This window comes from Rana temporaria, chromosome 3 (assembly GCF_905171775.1).
Source record: "Rana temporaria chromosome 3, aRanTem1.1, whole genome shotgun sequence".
NCBI lineage: Eukaryota > Metazoa > Chordata > Amphibia > Anura > Ranidae > Rana > Rana temporaria.
This window is the reverse complement of record NC_053491.1, coordinates 240841862-240863614: the sequence shown is the minus strand read 5'-3', so window position 1 is coordinate 240863614 and position 21753 is coordinate 240841862. Positions and strand designations below refer to the sequence as shown.

The 21753-nt window shown below is 43.4% G+C and overlaps 1 protein-coding gene across 1 annotated transcript in view; it reads left to right on the top strand.

The window, feature by feature from the left end:
• Positions 1-21753, top strand: part of ABLIM3 (actin binding LIM protein family member 3) — a 349775-nt gene that overhangs the window by 85263 nt on the left and 242759 nt on the right. The gene's annotated exons all lie outside the window — the stretch shown is intronic.

Here is a 21753-nt window from a genome sequence, read left to right as displayed (position 1 = left end):
TAACCTCTCAAACGGGCTGCTGTATTTGTCCCAAGTTCTTTCCTATTCAGTGCAGAGCCAGCCAGGCACACAACAAACAGTTCACTCACTCCGGCTCAGAAAACCGTCTAGGGGATGTCTTTTTGAGGTTTACTGCTGAAGAACTTGAACACAAGGAGAACCATGGGGAATGGGATACTCCAAAGCGCTTAAGTATAAATGCAGGCTGAGGATACTTCTCTCTGAAAAAAGTAGCACGGTCATTACTCTGACAGCTGAAGTCTACCAGCAAGGAGGTTTTAAGCACAGTTTAGAGAAGAATAACAAAACCTAAAACCCCTTCCGCTGATAACAATGGATACATTTGAACAAGATCAGGGCTAACTGGAGCATCACTATCCATAGCTGGGGACCATGGAGACCGCAGCTCAGTAATCAAGCTCTACTCACACACCCAAGAGAGAGATCCAGAATTTAAGGGTTCTGTCCATAGCACCAAGTATCCCAGCATCCAGTCCTGGATGGCTCCAGGGGCAAGCAGCCCCCGTGAAACGTCAGCAGTCCATCCTCAGGCAAGTAGGACCAAGCACCAACTCCTTTGCCTAGCCTCCAGCCTATTTATCCCCTTCCTTGACCGCCTACTGGGCACACCTCCCCAAGGATTGGTCAGAGAGTAATAAATATTCAAGCTTAGGATTTATATCTTCCCACCCCAAGCTCTGGAAGTTTTTCAAAAATTTGTGGAAAGCAATCAACCCCACAGCTTGTGGATCCACAGTAGAGCAAAGCAGACTATCCAACTTCTCTGAATACATAGTGAACCAAAAGTGAAACCAGATGCAGTTACGTCGGTGGGATGAAGCCTGTTTTTAGGCATATGTTACTTTGTGGGTCCGGCGCACAGATACGCCGGCGCATATTTGCACTTACGTGGCGTATCTTGAGATACGTTGGCACGAGTGCTTTGTGAATCCGGGCCATAATAGTTAACTGATTCCTTTTAAAAACGATTAAAAATAGATAAGAATCAATCATATAATGTACCTGTAGTTTGAGTTTCGTTTTTGCATGTTATCCTGCCTCTGTGCTGTATAGAGCCATAGAGAAGTGATAGTTTGGAAAACGAAACTAGAAGCTCCCAGTAATGTGGTCCTCAGGAAACAGACAACCAGGAAGTGTCCAGAACAGAGCAGAATTACCGCAACATCAGAGCAAAAACGAACAATGAGGACATGAAACCAGGACTGCAGTAAGGTAAAGGAAGCTATTTAGCTCAAAAAAAAAATTCCTTTAGTGACCCTTTAAGCTGGTGCATTTTTGGAAGGGGCCAGCGACTTTTTTTTCTGCAACAGATTGCATTTTGCGTGTAATAGACTTTAGTGGACCTGTTGCGTCGTTGCATTTTTCCCCCCATAATAAACTGTGTATAGCTGGTTGTTAAGGAGTGGATCAGGAAGCCGCTGCGTCCTTAACAACCAATGAGTCATCAGCTGTCAGCAGGCTTCCCCGCTAAAAGCTGAATGTAGAAAGAATTGCCGGAAATAAAAAATATCAACAAAAAAATGCCAATCCATACCAGGCCCTTCAGGTCTGGTATGGATTTTTAGGGGAACCCCATGCCTAGTTTTTTCTTTTTAAATGGCATGAGGTCTGCCCCAAAAACCGTACTAGACCCTTATCCAAGTTTACAGCCCAGGAGTTGACAGGCAGCCCCACCCCCCGCCAAAACCAGGCCACATACTTTCAACATGGGGGGCTCCTTTTGGTCAGTGCAATGCCCCCTTGTGAACATCGTATTGTTAGTACAGCGGCTCTGACCTGAGCTTTCAGTTTTTGTTTCGTTCAGCCTGCTGGGTTGAAGGGAAAAAAAAAAACTAGCAGTGTGTACTGATAGGCTAAAAAAAACAATCAATCAGTTAATAGATGGCATAGCAATGTGTACTTATAAATGGAATTATCATTGAAATACAGTGTGCACACCTGCACCTAGATTTCCACTTGGCCTCTGTGAAACATCAAATAGCCACATGTGCTGCATTGTATGCCGTACAGAAGGAATATTTCCACTAAAAACGCTATTACCCTTCTTTACACTTAAAATGCTATTAACCTTCGTGTGGCTCTGTACTGTGACAGATAATCTTCATTTGGTCATAAATCATAATGATGCTCCAGTGCAGGAGAAGCAGTGAGTATTTCCGAAGGAAGGTTTATTGTGATTGTAGTGTAAATATATAGGCTGAAATGGTTGTAATTATTGAATCCTCTGCTTTTCTGTGTTTCATCCCAAAAAGAAGGAAGGCTTTCATATCCATAGCTGTATTCTGAGCCTACCGTGCCCCAGGCACTGGGAGAAAATCAAATCAATACTTGGACACCATACAAATTCATTTCCTTTTACCCATCACCCCTTCTCTATAATGGCAATATTGGTGGTTTGACAAGAAGGAACTGCAAAAAGAAGATTAACCTCTGGATGACCAGATGGGTACCAGCCTTACAGCAGCAGAGCAACTTCATTGTCAGTTTCCCATCCTCATCCTAATGTTTCTTTTTATTTTTCATCAGCTTGATGAATTGTTCTGCCTTGCTCAGCAAAAGCGAGCTGTGAGAAGCAGATCACGTACACATGACCGAGTTTCTCGGCAAAAAACAGCAAGAAACTTGCTGGGAGATATTTTTTGCTGAGGAAACCGGTCGTGTGTACATTTTCGTCGAGGAAACTGTCGAGAAACTCGACAAGCCAAAAAGAGAGCATGTTCTCTATTTCCTCGACGGGAGTCTCAAATTGGCTCATCAAGTTCCTGGTCGGGCTGGTTTCCGACGAGAAACTAGAACGTCTGTATGCTAAGAAACCCGCGCTTGCTCAGAATAAAGTATGAGACGGGAGTAAAAGTAGCATTTGTAATGGAGATAACACATTTTTCAAGCTGTAACAGACTGAAAAGTGCAAATCGTCTCTTACCAAACTTTTACTTAACACGCAAACACATGAGATTAGCAAAACCAGCCCCAAGAGTTTAGCCAGTGGAATCGAACTTCCCCTGCCGTTGTATGTGTTGTATGTCACTGCGTTTGAGAACGAGGAGATTTTGTCTTGACAGTGTGTACGCAAAGAAAGCTTGACAAGATTCTCGACAAGCCTGACAAGGAACTCGTCGAGGAAAACGATGTGTTTCGCCCGTCGAGTTCCTCGGTCGTGTGTAAGAGGCTTTGGAACTTTTTTGTTATCATTCCAGCCATGGTGGACCTTTGCTCATTCTACCTGCCATGGTCAGTATTAAGGAGCTCATGCTACCATAGCATTTCATTAGGTAGATAGCAGTGGATGCATTAAGCTCTCTCTTAGGCCCCTTTCACACAATCTGACCGTGTCAGTTTTGACGGTGGAGCTGAACGGCCGCTCCATGCAGTCCTATGGAGCATCGGATGTCAGCGGAGACATGTCTGCTGACATCCGTCCCGATCTGATCCGCCAAAATCGGACTGATGGTGATACGTCCCCATCCGTTCATATCGGATCGGGTGAGATCTGATGAAAACGGACATGCTGTCCGTTTTCATCAGATCTCCCCATAGGAGACAGCGGCGCTGCACAAACCCCTCCCCGTTCAGTGAGCAGAGAGGGACTTGTCATCCGCCGGCTCAGCGGAGAGATCTCCCACTGAGCCGGCGGGAGCAGGCAGACTCCGTAGCGACGAAGTCCGCCTGTGTGGAAGAGGCCTTACTGCAACAAAAGACTTGATAAAGAAACAGAGCTGACAATACAAGTGACTTAAGATTTGCTTTATATTGTTATTTGCAAACCTTTAGTAGTTTGGGCCACCATGTTTATACCATTTTCATGGCCTGGTGACATTTAGTGGGCCATCAACGGTGGTCTTGCATACTGCCCATCCATGCCAATGCATGGGCACCCCTTTTTCCACAGCTTGTCAAGAGGGGTTATGTCTTTAGATTTAGAAAAGCAGAGCACGAGCGCAGTGATGGTCCCAATTTCTGAGATCATTCTACACAGTGCTATAATTGGACACACGGTGTATTAGGGTCTGCTTTGCTCTCAGTCAACGGCATAGCATCATCGCCATTCACTTTAGACACACGGAGAGCTTTGGCTAAATGCCAGTGTTGACCTGAAGCTCTTAGTCATTTTCACTGCTCATTTGTGAGCTCTAAGTAGACAGAATGTTGTTACATCTTCACTCACATAGGCAAGCAGCAGGATTAAGGTAGAGCCAATTTAAAGGTATGTTCATTACCAGGGGTCAGCATTGGGCAGCCAAACTGAGGCCCCGTACACACGGCCGAGGAACTCGACGTGCCAAACACATCGAGTTCCTCGGCCAGTTCAGCCCTGAAGCCGCCGAGGACCTCGGCGGGCCGAGAGCTCCCATAGAACAACGAGGAAATAGAGAACATGTTCTCTATTTCCTCGTCGGCTTCCTCGGCCGAAAGTGTACACACGGCCGGGTTTCTCGGCAGAATTCAGCCAGAAACTCGGTCGGAAGCTGAATTCTGCCGAGGAAACTGGTCGTGTGTACGGGGCCTGAAAGGAGAAGGATTGTAGTAGATTCATGGCTTTCAGTACAACTGAAGAATGTATCTGTCAATTTTTTTTATTGAAAGCTGACTTATCTCAAAGTATTTTTTGTTATTTAAAAAAACAAAGTCATCCTCTTCCATTCACTCATATACAAGCATACCCCACAATGGAGTTTATTTACGAAAGCTAGAAAGTGAAAAATCAGGCTCACTGCTGCATAGAAAAAAACGAGCTGTTGCAGTCCTGCTAAAAATTGCAGATCACCATTATACTAGTAAAAAAAAAAAAAATATCTAAAAATGCCATAAATATAACCCGTAAAAGGATTGAATGAGCTAAAGCAATCATGAGACGTTGTTTAAAAAAAATATATAAATTTTTATTACAAAATATACTTATTAAAATACATTTAAACAAACAAAGCACCCTGCTGATTGACAGGATCAACAAATACCCAATAAGATAGGCATGGAGATATGGATGTAGATAAAATCCACGTGGACAAATATACTGTACAAAATGTATCAATAAGTGGAGTCCATAAACTTCTCCATGCACTCTTGTCAACGTGTTTCGCAAATTGCTTCCTCAGGACATTACTGGGTAGGGGCTGGTGACCCTCAGGATCGGATATTGGGGACGCCCAATTGAGTAATTACGAAACCAAAGTGATTTCTGTCCTCCAATGCGGATTCACAACTGGTGAAAAACGAATCAGGAATCCTAACACTTGGAATCGAGAGAGGAAGGTTCCAGCTCTGATCTAGCCAAGATCCTTGGCAATTCTTGTTTGGGGGCAAATCTTTCCTGGGCTTAAGTGGTTAATGAGTGAAACATGTATTTTACTCCTTTCGCAAAACATGACTTAGTACTTGGTGGCAAAACCCTTGTTGGCAATCACAGAGGTCCGACATTTCTTGTAGTTGGCCACCAGGTTTGCACACATCTGAGGAGGGATTTTGTCCCACTCCTCTTTGCAGATCCTCTTCAAGTCCCTAAGTTTTCGAGGCTGACGTTTGGTAACTCGAACCTTCAGCTCCCTCCATAGATTTTCTATGGGATTAAGGTCTGGAAACTGGCTAGGCCACTTCAGGACCTTAATGTGCTTCTTCTTGAGCCACTCCTTGTGTTTTGGGTCATTGTCACGCTGAAATACCCATCCATGAACCATTTTCAATGCCCTGGCTGAGGGAAGGAGGTTCTCAACCAAGATTTGATGGTATATGACCCCATCCATCATCCCTTTGATGCAGTAAAGTTGTCCTGTCCCCTTAGCAGAAAAACACCCCCAAAGCATAATGTTTCCTTCTCTGTTTGATGGTGGGATGGTTTTCTTGGGGTCATAGGCAGCATTCCTCCTCCTCCAAACACAGCAAATTGAATTGATGCCAAAGAGCTCAATTTTGGTCTCATCTGACCACAACATTTTCACCCAGTTCTCCTTTTGAATCACTGAGTTGTTTAGAATGTTTATTAGCAAACTTGAGACAAGCCTGTACATGTGCTTTCTTGAGCAGGGGTACCTTGCTGGCGCTGCGGGATTTCAGTCCTTCACGGTGTAAAATGTTACCAATTGTTGAACTTGGTGAGTATGGTCTCAGCTGCCTTGAGATCATTGACAAGATTCTCCCATGTAGTTCTGGGCTGATTCCTCACCGTTTTCATGATCATTGAAACTCCATGAGGTGAGATCTTACATGGAGTTGCCATATTTCTTCCATTTGCGAATAATCGCATCAACTGTTGTCACCCTTTTACCAAGCTGCTTGTCGCTGGTCTTGTAGCCCATTCCAGCCTTGTGTAAGTCTGCAATCTTGTCCCTGACATCCTTGGACAGCTCTTTGGTCTTGGCCAAGGTGGAGAGATTGGAATCTTATTCATTGATTGCTTCTGTGGACAGGTGTCATTTATACAGGCAACAGACTGAGATTAGGAGCACTCTCTTTAAGAGAGTGCTCCTAATCTCAGCTCATTACCTGTATAGAAGACAAATAGGAGACAGGAATCTTGCCCATTAGTAGAGGAGCAAATACTTATTTCACACATTAAAATGCAAATCAATTTATAACTTTTGTGAAATGCGTTTTTTTTCTGGATTTTTGTTTGTTGTTATTCTGCCTCTCACTGTTAAAATAAACCTACCATTAAAATTATAGACTGGTCATTTCTTTGTCAGTGGGTAAACATACAAAATAAGCAGGGGATTAAATCCTTTTTTTTCCCCTCACTGTAGGTAAAAATTACCAAGGGGGGTTCACTACTGCTTTAAAAAAGAAGCAGCAGCCACCAGTGGGGTACACATCATTAGAGGTACCTTGTTGGTACCTAGCTAATACTCAACTTTTTTGCCCACACCTCAGCTTTACAGTAGTTTTGGGCTACTTAGCAACCACCAACTGTAGAGACAATGAACACTTTGACAGAAGTATGTAATTACAAAATAGCATATAAAGTGCAAGGTTCAGGAATTTATAATATACAGACTACAGAGGGCATTGGTACGATTTATGTAGATTACAATCCAATGTACAAAGGGCAGTGGTCAGGGGTATTAAATATAGGGTCAGGATTAAAGAAGTTCCCTTTTGTTTTCTACAGTTATTGCTTCACTCTATGGGGAGCTGCTGCTGATGTTGCTTAGTCACACACTTTCTAGTGACTTTATGGACTTACCATGTATGTACTTCCTTTTCACAGACTTTTAGTTAGTCATTAGGGCATATCTACCTTTTCAGCGCTATTCAATTTACTGTTTTCCATGTACATTCTCAGAATGTCTTGGTGCTGCGATGCATTACCTCCAGCACACATGCACAGGAATTATGCCCTCTTGGGATGGTCAGTCAATATGGGCAAAGATACCGAACCTGGAATACGACCAGGCAAATATTTCTAAGGTGTAAGGCCTCGTACACACGACCGTTAACCTCGACAAAATCCATCAAGAAACTTGGTGGCAGAGCTTTTTTGCCGAGGAAAATGGTCGTGTGTATGTTTTTCGTCGAGGAAACTGTCGTGGATCTCGACGAGAAAAAAAGAGAACATTTTCCTCGTCTGGAGTATCAATTTCCTCCTCGTGTTTCTTGTCGGGCTGGTTTACGACGAGAAACACGTTCGTGTGTATGCTTAGAAACCTGCGCATGCTCAGAATAAACTAAGAGACGGGAGCTCACCTTCTGTAAAAGTAACATTCGTAATGGAGATAACACATTCGTCACGCTGTAACAGACTGAAAAGTGCGAATCGTCTCTCACCAAACTTTTACTTAACATGCAGTAACATGAGATTAGCAAAAGCAGATCCAAGGGTGGCGCCAATGGATAAGAACTTCCCCTTTATAGTGCCGTCGTACGTGTTGTACATCACCGAGATTTTGTCTTGCCAGTGTGTACGCAAAGAAAGCTTGACAAGATTCTCGACAAGCCTGACAAGGAACTCGTCGAGGAAAACGATGTTTCTTTTACGACGAGTAAGGCCTTACATTACTGGAAGGATGGTTACTTAACCACTTAACGCCCGCCGCACGCCTATTTACATCCACAGAATGGCACGTACAGGCAGATGGGCGTATATATACGTCCCTGCCTTCTAGCGGGTGGGGGGTCCGATTGGGACCCCCTCCGCTGCGTGCGGTGGGCGGCTTACCTCGGGGAGCGATCCGGGGACGACGGCGCGGCTATTCATTTATAGCCGCCCCGTCGCGATCGCTCCCCGGAGCTGAAGAACGGGGAGAGCCGTGTGTAAACGCGGCTTCCCCGTGCTTCACTGTGGCGGCTGCATCAATCGAGTGATCCCTTTTATAGGGAGACTCGATCGATGACGTCAGTCCTACAGCCACACCCCCCTACAGTTGTAAACACACACTAGGTGAACCCTAACTCCTACTGCGCCCCCTGTGGTTAACTCCGCCATAATGTCGCAGTCACGAAAAAAAAACACTGATCGCCGCCAATAGTAGTAAAAAAATTTTTTTTTATAAAAATGCAATAAAAATATCCCCTATTTTGTAAACGCTATAAATTTTGCGCAAACCAATCGATAAACACTTATTGCGATTTTTTTTACCAAAAATAGGTAGAAGAATACGTATCGGCCTAAACTGAGGGAAATTTTTTTTTTTAGATATGTTTTTGGGGGATATTTATTATAGCAAAAAGTAAAAAATATTGCATTTTTTTCAAAATTGTCGCTCTATTTTTGTTTATAGCGCAAAAAATAAAAACCGCAGAGGTGATCAAATACCACCAAAAGAAAGCTCTATTTGTGGGGGAAAAAGGACGCCAATTTTGTTTGGGAGCCACGACGCACGACCACGCAATTGTCTGTTAAATCGACGCAGTGCCGAATCGCAAAACCTGGCCTGGGCATTTAGCAACAAAATGGTCCGGGGCTTAAGTGGTTAAAGGGGAACTCCATTCCAAACAACGTAACTAGAAAGGTAAGTATACAGTGAGGGAAATTAGTATTTGATCCCCTGCTGATTTTGAACGTTTGGCCACTGACAAAGAAATGATAATTTTAATGGTAACTATGATTATTTTAACAGTGAGAGACAGAATAACAACACAAATATCCAGAAAAACGCCTTTCTAAAAAAGTTATAAATTGATTTGGATTTTAATGAGTGAAATAAGTATTTGATCCCCTATCAATCAGCAAGATTTCTGGCTCCCGGGTGTCTTCTCTACAGGTAATAAATGAGCTGAGATTAGGAGCACTCTCTCAGGCTGGGTTCACACTTGTCCGACAAACGGTCCTACATTGGGAGCCTCATGTAGCATGACGTGTGAAAATCAATGTTTCCTATGAGAGCTGTCTTAACTGGTCCTACACAAGTCGGTCGGACTTTGAAAATGCTTCCTGTACTACTTTTGGTCCTACATTGATCCTACTTTAGCCCATTGAATATCATTGAAGTTGGACCAAAGTAGTATCCTGTTCATGAAAGTAGGATGGATGTAGGACCAATGTAGGATAAATGTAGGACCAATGTAGCAGAGCAAAGTAGGATGAAAGTAGTGTAGTAGTGTGAACCCAGCCTCAAAGGGAGTGCTCCTAATTTGAGCTTGTTACCTGTATAAAAGACACCTGTCCACATAAACAATCATTCAAATTCCAATGTCTCCACCATGGCTAAGACCAAAGAGTTGTCCAAGGATGTCAGGGACAAGATTGTAGACCTACACAAGACTGGAATGGGCTACAAGACCATCGCCAAGCAGCTTAGTGAGAGAGTGACAACAGTTGGTGTGATTATTTGCGAATGGAAGAAAAACAAAATAACTGTGAATCCCTTGGTCGGGGGCTCCATGCAAGATATGACCTTGTGGAGTTTCAATGATAATGAGAATGGTGAGGAATCAGCCCAGAACTACACAAGAGAGTCTTGTCAGTGATCTCCAGGCAGCTGGGACCATAGTCACCAAGAAAACAATCGGTAACACGCTACACCGTGAAGGACAGAAATCTTGCAGCGCCCGAAAAGTACCCCTGCTCAAGAAAGCCCATCAGAAGTTTGCTAATGAACATCGGAATGATTTATATAAGAACTGGGTGAAAGTGTTGTGGTCAGATGAGACCAAAATCGAGCTCTTTGGCATCAACTCAACTCGCCGTGTTTGGAGGAGGAGGAGGAATGCAGTCTATGAACCCAAGAACACCATCCTCATAATCAAACATGGAGGTGGAAACATAAGGCTTTGGGGATGTTTTTCTGCAAAGGGGACAGGACAACTTCACCACATCAAAGGGATGATGGACAGGCCATGTACCATCAAATCTTGGGTGAGAACCTCATTCCCTCAGCCAGGGCATTGAAAATGGATCATGGATGGCCAAGGCAACAAAATAGTGGCTCAAGAATAAGCACATTAAGGTCCTGGAGTGGCCTAACCAGTTTTAAAACCTTAAAGCATAACTTCAGTAATTTTTGTATCTTTCCAACTATTAAATCCTCTGCCCTTGTTGTATTAAATACCTTTTACAGCTCAGTTCCTGTTTCTTGTCTGGTAAAAAGCCTCGGTTTATGACATCATGCACAGCTGTCTCTCTCACTCTGGTGAGAGTTTGCCAGGAAGGGAGGTGTGGGTCATAAGAGGGCCAATGAGAGCTGGAGGTGTGCCTCTGTGTGTCTGTGTAAATCCAGGAAGTGAACAGACAGCAGCTTCAGCTGCCCACAGTTAAAATGAGTGCAGCCAGACTCAGTGGAGGGAGATTTCTGCAGCATATTTGGCCAGTACAGAATCGCAGTGTGTATAAAATAATATGCAAAGTGGTTAGAGGGAAGTTTAAGAATGACAAAGATGTTTTTATTACAAATTATGTGAGCAGACTGCAGTTCCCCTTTAATCCCATAGAAAATATGTGGAGAGGGCTGAAGGTTCGAGTTACCAAATGTCAGCCTCAAAACCTTAAATGGGTTGTAAAGGTTCATCTTTTATATTCTAAATTGGTTCCTTTAACCACTTAACACCCGTCGCACGACTATTTATGTCCACAAAATGGCACGGACAGGCAGAAGGGCGTATATATACGTCCTTGCCTTTCCGCGGGTCGGGGGTCCGATCAGGACCCCCCCCCCCGCTGCGTGCGGCGGGCGGCTTACCTCGGGGAGTGATCTGGGACGGAGGCGCAGCTATTCGTTTATAGCCGCTCCGTCGCGATCGCTCCCCTGAGCTGAAGAACGGGGAGAGCCGTATGTAAACACGGCTTCCCCGTGCTTCACTGTGGCGGCGCATCGATCGTGTCATCCCCTTTATAGGGGAGACACAATCGATGACATCAGACCTACAGCCACACCCCCCTACTGTTGTAAACACACACTAGGTGAAGCCTAACACGTTCAGCGCCCCCTGTGGTTAACTCCCAAACTGCAACTGTCATTTTCACAATAAAGAATGCAAGAATGTGAAAATGACAATGGTCCCAAAAATGTGTCAAAATTGTCCGAAGTGTCCGCCATAATATCGCAGTCACAAAAAAAATCGCTGATCGCCGCCATTAGTAGTAAAAAAAAATAAAAATGCAATAAAAATATCCCCTATTTTGTAAACGCTATAAATTTTGCGCAAACCAATCGATAAACGCTTATTGCGATTTTTTTTACCAAAAATAGGTAGAAGAATACGTATCGGTCTAAACTGAGGAAAAAAAATGTTATATATGTTTTTGGGGGATATTAATTACAGCAAAAAGTAAAAAATATTGAATTTTTTTCAAAATTTACGCTTTATTTTTGTTTATAGCGCAAAAAATAAAAACCGCAGAGGTGATCAAATACCACCAAAAGAAAGCTCTATTTGTGGGAAAAAAAGGACGACAATTTTGTTTGGGAGCCACGTCGCACGACCGCGCAATTGTCTGTTAAAGTGATGCAGTGCCGAATCGCAAAACCTGGCCTGGGCATTTAGCTGCCTAAAGGTCTGGGGCTTAAGTGGTTAAGCTAGAGCATTGTTGGTTCACTTACCTTTTCCTTCTAAATGTTTTTTTTCTTTGTTTGAATTTCTCACTTCCTGTTTCTCCTCAGTAAGCTTGCCACGTTCATCCGAGCGGTGGGAAGTCATTTAGAACAGCTTACTGAACACCTTACTGAGGAGGAACAGGAAGTGAGAAATTCAGACAAAGAAAACAAAAAAAAAAACATTTAGAAGTGAAATTGAAGGAAAAGGTAAGTGAACCAACAATGCATTAGCTTAAAGGAACCTATTTAGAAAATAAAAAACAAACCTTTACAACCCCTTTAATGACTTGGAGAGGATCTGCAAAGAGGAGTGGGACAAAATCCCTCCTCATATGTGTAAACCTGGTGGACAACTACACGAAATGTCTGACCTCTGTTATTGCCAACAAGGGTTTTGCCACCAAGTACTAAGGCCCCGTACACACGTCCGAGAAACTCGACGGGAAAAACACATCGTTTTTCTCGTCGAGTTCCTTGTGAAGCCGCCGAGGATCTCGGCGAGCCAAGTTTCCTCATTGACTAACGAGGTAATAGAGAACATGTTCTCTATTTGGCTCGACGAGTTGCTCGTCGGTTTCCTCGGCCAAAAGTGTATACACAGCCGGGTTTCTCAGGAGAATATGGCTCCGATCGAGTTTCTGGCTGAATTCTGCCGAGAAACTCGGTCGTGTGTACGGGGCCTAAATCATGCTTTGAGAAGAAGTCAAATACTTATTTCACTCATTAAAATGCAAATCAATTTATAACTTTTTTGAAATGCGTTTTTTAGGATTTTTTCGTTCTGTCTCTCACTGTTAAAATAAACCTACCATTAAAATTATAGACTGATCATTCCTTTGTCAGTGGGCAAACGTACAAAATCAGAAGGGGATCAAATACTTTTTTCCCTAACTGTATTATCTAACTACTGTATTTATTGGCGTATAACACTCACTTTTTTACCCTGAAAATAGAGGGTAAGATGTGCCTGCGTGTTATACGCAGGGGGCTATGGAAGGTTTTTTTCCTGAAACTTCCCTCGTACACACGACCGAGTTTCTCGGCAAAAACCAGCAAGAAACTTGCTAGGAGATATTTTTTTGCCGAGGAAACCGGTCATGTGTACATTTTCATAGAGGAAACTGTCAAGAAACTCGACGAGCCAAAAAGAGAGCAAGTTCTCTATTTCCTTGACGGGAATGGAGAAAATTGTCTTGTCGAGTTTCTCGACGGCTTCACAAGGAACTCGACGAGCAAAACTATGTGTTTCGCCCGTCGGGTTTCTCGGTCGTGTGTACGAGGCCTAAGGGGGCGTGTTATACGCCGATAAATACGGTATTTTTTGCACATTCATGCAACAATTGAGGAGGGAGGGGGCCGCTTCATGTCAGGTGTATTAAAAAGCTTCTTTCATTTTGATGGTGACCACTTTGACTGCTTTATCAATCTGCAGCCATTGTTTGTCCCCTATTTGGTGTAAATGGCTCATATGAACTATTTATCCAAGTGTAAATCTGTCTGTAGTCTTCTGATCATGTTCTAACTTTGTGCAGTACATCCTGTTATGCAGGCTCGTCTATAACAACAACCTCCATCTGTGTCTCGGCGGCAAAGTTTTGCTTGGCGTCATCTTTACTTTCTGTTGGTGTCATCAATACTTTGTACTGCTTCTACAGTTGTTACATTTAACCACTTTGTCGCCAGCAGGGCACGTAGGTGAGAAGGGATCCAGCTATCTTGCTCTGTGCTGCGTCCCAATTTCAGCCGTTTATGTCACTATTACACATTTATCCTCGCAATTTGGAACTAGCTGTGCTCTTGGGGTTATAGTTAATTCATTCGCCACCCCGCAGTCACCATAGGGGCATCAGTGCTGTGCCGCCAGCCAGCCTGTTGCCATGGAGACATGAAATTATGCAGTTCTGCAATGAAGCGAGACCAAGGAACAGCTTTCTTGTGCCTGGTAAAACCTACAAGCTGGCGTCTCTGTTCCCTGTAATGCCACTTACATGTTATCTGCGGTATCGTTGGGATCTGTGCCTCATTAGTATCAGGCATAGAGCTGCACAATCTTTATAAGCGCTCTTTTTTTCTTTTCTTTTTCTTTCTCTGTGCAGCAAAATATTTAGTCATGTTGCCTTTGTCACTTTTTATATGTTGATAATGTTTTATGATGAGGAAAGGCTTGATGATAATAATATATTTTTTTCCCCGTGGTTCTGTTTATGCTACAGTGTGTATTGTTGTACTCGTTCTATTATCTGCTGCTAATGACAAATGGGAATAATCTATGAAGATTTTAAATACAGGCACTTCCCAATTTAAATAACGCTGTGCCAAATTTTGCGCAAGTCAAAAATAAGTATACTATAGGGAGACATAAACCCAATGCACAGTGTTTTGGTTGACTTAATGGTGGTTGAACATCATTTTGTTGTTTTAAAAATAATTCTTATTATGCAGTCATTAAAGCGGAACTAAACTCATCAATTTCCCAAACCCGTTACATTCAAGGCACGCCATGAATATCATTTTATTGTGCTCACAAGCGACCTGTGAAACCATGAAATGACTGGTGTCATAACTGGTCACGTGCAGCAACATTACAACTGCAGATCAAATAGAGGCTAAGAAGGCAGATTACTTGGCTGAAATGGGTAGAAGGGTTTAGTTCCGCTTTAAAGCCCAATTCCAGCTTTCAGAGATAAAGAAAAAATAAATTGGTCTAGCCTTCTAAAAAATGCAGCTCTGGTTGCAATACTCATCTTGCAACCAGTCGCCCAGTATTATTCATCCCATTTCTGGCCAGTTCAGGAAATTATGGACCAGCCCACTGAAGGAAGGGTTATGACCACTGTACTCACAGTACAATGATGCAGAAAACAGGGCTCATTTATCACATTAGTGATGCTCTCTGCATTGAGGACTACGATGCACCGGAGAAGAGAGCAGCACTGGGCTTTAAAGTGATTGTAAACCCTCTCTGATCACTTGCACCTACAGGTAAGCCTAGATTAAAGCGGGAGTTCCCCGGCACTGGGCTTTAAAGTGATTGTAAACCCTCTCTGATCACTTGCACCTACAGGTAAGCCTAGATTAAAGCGGGAGTTCACCCATAAATTGTTTTTTACAAACATTAGATTGATGCTCATTTTGTCTAGGGGAATCGGCTAGTTGTTTTAAAATTGAAGCTGTACTTACCGTTTTAGAGAGCGATCTTCTCCGCCGCTTCCGGGTATGGTCTTCGGGAGTGGGCGTTCCTATTTTGATTGACAGTCTTCCGACAGGCTTCCGACGGTCGCATCCATCGCGTCACGAGTAGCCGAAAGAAGCCGAACGTCGGTGCGGCTCTATACTGCGCCTGCGCACCGACGTTCAGCTACTTTCGGAAAATCGTGACGCGATGGATGCGACCGTCGGAAGCCTGTCGGAAGACTGTCAATCAAAATAGGAACGCCCAGTCCCGCAGCCCATATCCGGAAGCGGCGGAGAAGATCGCTCTCTACAACGGTAAGTACAGCTTCGATTTAAAAAAAAACTAGCCGATTCCCCTAGACAAAATGAGCAGGAATCTAAGGTTAAAAATTTTTATTTCCGGGTGAACCTCCACTTTAAGGCTTACCTGTAGGTGCAAGAAATATCTCCTTAATCTACACGGTTAAAGCGGGGGTTCACCCCAAATTTTTTTTTTTACTTTACATTCAGGCGAGTTATGATAATGACATTAGGCTGTTTTTTTTAAATCCTTTCCGTACATACCGTTTTATATATATATGTTCACCGCAGCTTCCGGGTATAATCTGTGGGACTGGGCGTTCCTAATTGATTGACATGCTTCCGACCGGCGCATACAGCGCGTCACGAGTTGCCGAAAGAAGCCGGACTGCGAGTCGGCTCTATACGGCGCCTGCGCACCGACGTTCGGCTTCTTTCGGCAACTCGTGACGCGCTGTATGCGCTGGTCGGAAGCATGTCAATCAATTAGGAATGCCCAGTCCCGCAGATTATACCCGGAACCTGCGGTGAACATATATATATAAAACGGAATGTATGGCAAGGATTTAAAAAAAAAAAACAGCCTAATGTCATTATCATAACTCTCCTGAATGTAATGTTAAAATGTATTTTTTTGGGTGAACCCCCGCTTTAAGGAGATATTTGCAGAGGAAAAATGCACCGATGTCTACGGCGCATGCGCACCGTAGACATCAGAGCAGGTGCACTGAGAATGCCGGTTTTTAAAATGTATAATGCCAGCTTTGACGACTCCCGCGCGCATACGCAGAGTGATGTCAACGCCACTCCGGCCAATCACAGCGCCGGAGCGGCGATACCCGGAAGTAACCACCGGGAGAGATGTCTGCGGCCGGAGGGGGACACGAGGACGGCTTTGGGGGCTTCGATCTAAGGTAAGTAATTCATAATGAGCTAGTATGCATTCACGCATTTTTTTAAAGCTGAACAGATAAAAAAGACCCAAATTATTACAGCTCAGCGTTCATTAATACCTTGTTAAAAACAGTGTAAGGCCTGATCAGGTATCATCCTCTGGTAGTCCCAAGACAGGAGGTCTGAAGTGTGAGAGGAAGAAGCTTTACAAGTAGCTAATTTGTTTATTTGCTGACAGAAAGCATGATGATAGGGGGAAAACACAGATTGACAAGGAGATGGGCTTATCACTGTGCAACCTGGGCTCAGATAACAGGGCTTGAACAATGTTGGCTATCAGACTTAGGACATCTGGTGCCAGAAAGAAGTACTGCAGGACATACCTTACATGGAAGGTAAAAATCAAATGTTAAAAGCAAACTAAATGTTGCTATTCTTTTTAATTCTTTCTTGTATTTACAACCGCAGATCTGGACTATAAAATCTCCTATTTCCTGCTTTCTTCCCATACACAACCTGAATATGTTCTAGTTTAGAAATAGAAAGTATAAAGCAGAACTTTACTCCCTCAATCAACATTGACTATTTTTAATCTATATGGTGATAGCATTAGTAAATAGATAGTAAAGTATATAATATTTACTTGTTTTAAACTTTTTTTTTTACATTTCTTCAGTTACTTCCTGGCTTCTGGCCTATGCCAAAATGAACTACTTTTGAGGGAACTTTTTCAAGTACTGGGAATTTTCTTATGAATTTTTGTAGCAAGTATCTTCTTCCACTGCAGGGCCTGCAGTGACGCTCCTCCAATTTACAATGCTTTTTTAAAGAACTACATCTTTGGCGAAGGCTATTTTGCTATTAATCTATTTATTTACAACGAGTGGAAATCTCCTTTTGCTGCAAAAGCTGGTGTAATGCAGAATGCAAATATTCCTATTAGGGTCGATTTACTAAAATTCAATAGTGCAAAAACTGGTACAGTAGCTGTACATGGTAGCCAATCAGCTTCTACCTTCAGCTTGTTCAGTTAAAGAGGAGTTCCGCCCCCCATGAGAAAATGAAAAGTCAGCAGCTACAAATACTGTAGCTGCTGACTTTTAATATTAGGACACTACCTGTCCCAGGGTTCCTGTGATGTTGGCAACTGAAGCCAATTTTTGGATCGGCTCTCAGGTGCTGCTGCAGCCATTCAAGGTAAGGGAAATCGGCAGTGGAGCCTTTCAGCTTCAAAGGCCGCCTCCCTACTGCGCATGCACGAAGCGCACTGCATTTTCTTAACTGGCCTGCCTAGAGCAGAAAAGAGTAGGAGGCCGAACTTCCAAGGGATGGCGGCGCAGTCTCCTGGAAGAGGGGAAGGGTACCTGTCAAAAACAGGAACCCCACGAAAGGTGTCAAATGTGGCAGAAGTTCCACTTTTGGGTGGAACTCCGCTTTAAAGCGGAGGTTCCGCGGTTTCTCGTTTTTTTACATTGTGCAATGTATAGTAACACACATGTCATTGAAACACTCACTTGCTAGCCATTCATACTCGTTTTCCTTTGTTTGCCGTAAGAAAGAAGAAGTTTTAAAATAACATCCAGTCGTTCTCCATCTTGCTTGTGGGCATTGTGAAGCCCACAAGCAAAGACTTCCTGGGTGCGGCGATGCGACCCTCCCATGACTGTTGAAAACAGTACAGATCGTCTCCTGTGAATATCGTGACATCACTCCCAGGAGACATTGCGATCAGCACCCATAACACACAGGGCCGTCGGGGAAAACTAAGGACACGCCCACTCCCGCAGGGAAAAGATCCCGGAAGCTACATACAAAACGACTGATTAAAGGTAATCGTTGAGCTACGGGGAAAACAAAGCATGGATTCTACATGTACTAATCCTGCGGTTTATATTAATAGAAACTTCAAATTTAGGGTGAACCTCCGCTTTAAGCATTAACAAAAAAAACTGGAAGCTGATTGATTTCTACTCAAAGCTGCACCTGATTTTGCACTCTCCAGTTTTAATAAATCAACCCCACAGTGTCTTTGGCTATGCTTGATGCTTCTATAGGCATCCCTTTAACATTAGTACATCTGAAAACACCAAGAGACATATATCGGCATAGATAGGAGAAACATCCGCTGTAAATATGGTTGTCATGATGTCGTATCAGGAAATTCTGATTCCAGGTAGCATTTGAGCACAGGATTAAGTGTTTCTGCATCTGTATCAAATCAATACAAGCAATAAGCAGAACTGTTTTGTGTGAGTATGCCAGGCTTTCAGCTGAGTGGCATGTTATGTAGGGCCCCTGTCACTCAAGTCATACATAGGAGAGAGATTTAGTCATCCACACACATTAGTGACCACACTCAGTATGAAAGCAGAAAATCGTATATTTATAATATTTTCCTCTGTATGATGTATTGAGCAAATGTAATCAGATTATACAATAACAGCTGGTACATTAGTTGCTAAGAAAGACGGAGCTAGCAGGGAGTATTTCAGATCCATTGATAGCAACTACCTCTTTTACGTGTTACTCTTTCAGACTGTGCGTATAGTTCAGACCACATTTGGCTACAGCTTGCTATTAAGTCATTTGTTGCTCGAAACAGGGTTTGTTGGAATACTTTCTTTGATACCCACTGTCTTCTTGCAGGCTTTTTATTTTAACATTCAATCTAGTTTCAATAAAAGGCTCACATAAAATATGTCTGACTTTTGCAGCCCACATGTGGTGTAGTGCTTTAATATCCAGAAGGCTTATACTTGGGAAAAGTGATTGTTGTTGGTAAGTCTCATTCATTTTGCCCCTAGGCAACTCATTTTCTGTACAGAAAAATATAGGATTTACAACTGAGGCCAGAAATAGGAAGATTATGATAGAGTTTGAGAAAAGCCGGTATCACAATGGCCTTGCAGCACTGGGCTCCTGGATTGAGTCTCCGTCAGTTTGTGTGTTTTTCCTGCGCTTACATAGATTCCTATTACATCTAGCTTTCAATAAAGGAGAAGTGAAACTATAGTGATTATACTGATTTTTCTCTGAGAATTGTGTGGCATACCCAATGTAACACAGCTCTAAGAATTGTGTGGCATACCCAATGTAACACAGCTCTAAGAATTGTGTGGCATACCCAATGTAACACAGCTATGAGAATTGTGTGGCATTCCCAATGTAACACAGCTCTGAGAATTGTGTGGCATACCCAATGTAACACAGCTCTGTGAATTGTGTGGCATACCCAATGTAACACAGCTCTGCGAATTGTGTGGCATACCCAATGTAACACAGCTCTGAGAATTGTGTGGCATACCCAATGTAACACAGCTCTGCGAATTGTGTGGCATACCCAATGTAGCACAGCTCTAAGAATTGTGTGACATACATAATGTAACACAGCTCTAAGAATTGTGTAGCATACCCAATGTAACACAGCTCTGGGAATTGTGTGGCATACATAATGTAACACAGCTCTGAGAATTGTGTGGCATACCCAATGTAACACAGCTCTGAGAATTGTGTGGCATACCCAATGTAACACAGCTCCGAGAATTGTGTGGCATACCCAATGTAACACAGCTCTGAGAATTGTGTGGCATACCCAATGTAACACAGCTCTGAGAATTGTGTGGCATACCCAATGTAGCTTCTGAGCAGATCTCCAGAAATCTTCACAGCGATACCCATATGCTGCTGACTCCATTTACTTCAATGGAAAGCCCCTCTGCCAGGCTGTAGACAAGACTTCCACTGAAATAACTGGAGTTTGCTGTTTGCATGTGCAGGTACTGCTATGAAGATTTCTGAAGATATGGGCAGAGGCTTTCTGCACTGAGCAAGCCACGGAGTGAAGATATTGGAGGAGTGGTAGTGTTTAAAGCCCAACTCCACTTAAAAAAAACCTTCCTAAATACCCTTCTTCACTTACCTTAGAGCGGAACTGAAGTCTGATATAACACTTTGAGCAGGCTGGTCCTTTATTGTAGAAGAGACATAAAATGTCTCTTCTGCGATAAACCAAACCTACCTTCAGTTCACATTTTGGCACAGTACCTGTGTGCTAAAATGACTGCACTTCTGCACATGCGACCAAGATGGACAAAGGCTGGCATCTGCGAAAACCTGGGAGTAGATGCTAACACCAGGCCTCACACTGTTGATGCAAAGGTAATTAAAGAAGGGTTTAGTTCTGCTTTAAGCCGCGGTCACATGATCATCCAGCACCAGGTCCTTCTCCCCATTGTTTATTTCCTGGATAGGTCATTCTTCAGGATTTCCACATTACTACCTGCATGGCATTGAATTCTGATTGGCTGGCCAGCGGAGGGGTGCTCTCAGGATCCAAAAGAGCACTGATGTCAGACCTAGGGGAGTGGATGAGACCGGCAGGTGGGATTAACTTGTGGCACTGATATAGCAGTCCTTGCAGGCCGAAACTGCATTATTAAGGGACCTAAATTGAGAAACTTGTGTGACTATAACTAACTTCATCAGGTAAGGAAAACATAACAGATGGCAGGATGTGTTGTTTGTGGGGGATGGGAAAAAATGAAATCTTGCCTGGAGTTGGGCTTTAAGTAAGCATGATCTCTTGTGAATTTGTAGAAAATTATTATTTCATTAAAAGTAAAGTCATTATTTAAAGTGAACCTGTGCCCAGACTATGCACACTAAAGAATTAACATAGGCCACTTCCCCACTGATACACTTTACAGGTGTTTTAGCGCCCAAAATAGCGCCTGTAAAGCACCTCTCCTATCATCTAGTGTGAAAGCCCGAGTGTTTCACACTGGAGCAGTGCGCTTGCAGGACGTTAAAAAAAGTCCTGAAAGCAGCATCTTTGGGGCGGTTTTAGGAGCGGCGTATACACCGCTCCTAAAATGAAATCAATGGGCATCGCTACTGAAGCGCCTGCAAAGTTTTTCGGCATTGGCGATTTGCGGGCGCTTTTAACCCCTTTGTGGGGTAAAAGCGCTGCTTAAACAAGGGGAAAGCTACCGCCCCCACCGCCTCAGTGTGAAAGTGCCCATAATCTGAACATGCAAAAAAACAAACAAAAGTACTTTGAAACAAGCCCTCATTAGCCCTCTGTAGCTTTAATCGTTGTACAGAAATTTGATTTAAAAATTTCAGAGGCACTGTACCAGAATTGCTGTCAGTCTTTTAATGTAAGCAAACAGCAAGCATTTTCAAAGCGTTCAGTTCTGATGCAACTTAGGCCCCGTACACACGTCCGAGGAACTTGTGAAGCCGCCGAGGATCTCGGCGAGCCGAAATTTCCCATTGAACAACGAGGAAATAGAGAACATGTTCTCAATTTCCTCGCCGAGGTCCTCGTCGGCTTCCTCGGCAAAAAGTGTACACACGGCCGGGTTTCTCGGCAGAATTCAGCTCCGACCGAGTTTCTGGCTGA